The sequence below is a fragment of the Tachysurus fulvidraco genome, unplaced genomic scaffold, assembly GCF_022655615.1.
Source record: "Tachysurus fulvidraco isolate hzauxx_2018 unplaced genomic scaffold, HZAU_PFXX_2.0 HiC_scaffold_116_np12, whole genome shotgun sequence".
Lineage (NCBI taxonomy): Eukaryota > Metazoa > Chordata > Actinopteri > Siluriformes > Bagridae > Tachysurus > Tachysurus fulvidraco.
Window position 1 is genome coordinate 1 of NW_025926994.1, and position 965 is coordinate 965.

Genomic DNA, 965 nt, shown 5'->3' on the forward strand with positions numbered 1-965 from the left:
GTAAATGTAAATGTAATGGAAATCTGTTGCTTATGCAGCATCTTTGGCTGCTGTTGAAGCGACACATCAATTTTACTTTCATTGTCAGTGAAAAATTTAACAAGACAAAATTGATGTAAGCTGTAAGTAATGACAGATGTAGGAGGTAAGAAAAGTAATTTCAAAATATTTCAATCTCAACAATATCACATGTAGCTCATTTTCTTTTATTTTTAACATTAACCATATCGCATATATTATATCTATGAATACATAAAGTATCACCTGTCACCATGGTACTGTACTGTCAGATCTGTACTGGCCATTGGACCCCTCCTGTAAAAAACAATAAAAAAATTAGGATGATGATAATTATGGAACATTTGTAAACATATGTTTATATACAATCTCACCTAGAAAGCCTGCTCCAGATACTACGCCTAAGAAAAGATTGGAATAAGGTTAATGTATATTAAGTACTGTAGTATAATATTAAGTTACATAAACAACAGTTCAGTTTCAGTTATTTAGTATGTTATTTATAACAAAGTTTACCTTTTCTCTGGTTTTGGAGGCCTTGGAGGTTTGCTGTTTGGTCATATAAATAGGTTATATTTTTAACTAATCAAGATATGTGTCAATAACAAATGCAAAAAGACCAAATTTGAGCAAATGTCTTCAGTAAATACCGTGTTCCACAGAAGAGTTTAACCAACTTGCAGCACCATCATGTCTCCTTTAGAATGAAAGTTAAGAGATTATTTTTTGGAAAGGAGAAAATCTAGATTGTCAATAATTTTGACAGGCAATTATAATATAAATACTGTCTAAACTATCTAAGATCTCTTTTGGTCACCATAAAAATAGAATGTTATTTATCCCATTTTGCTTATAACATATCACACTGCACTGTGTAGCTCTGCAATATTAACATTCTCACACAGCTATATAACATTTTCTTATAGTTGTCTTTCTCACACTTTGGT

The 965-nt window shown here is 30.8% G+C and overlaps 1 long non-coding RNA gene across 1 annotated transcript; it reads right to left on the reverse strand.

The window, feature by feature from the left end:
- Positions 1-264: 264 nt before the first annotated feature.
- Positions 265-573, reverse strand: LOC125140514. The gene is made up of 3 exons (XR_007139772.1): positions 535-573; positions 393-419; positions 265-315 (listed from the first exon to the last, which is right to left on the reverse strand). It is a non-coding gene; the product is annotated as an uncharacterized LOC125140514 (long non-coding RNA).
- Between the last annotated feature and the right edge of the window lie 392 nt (positions 574-965).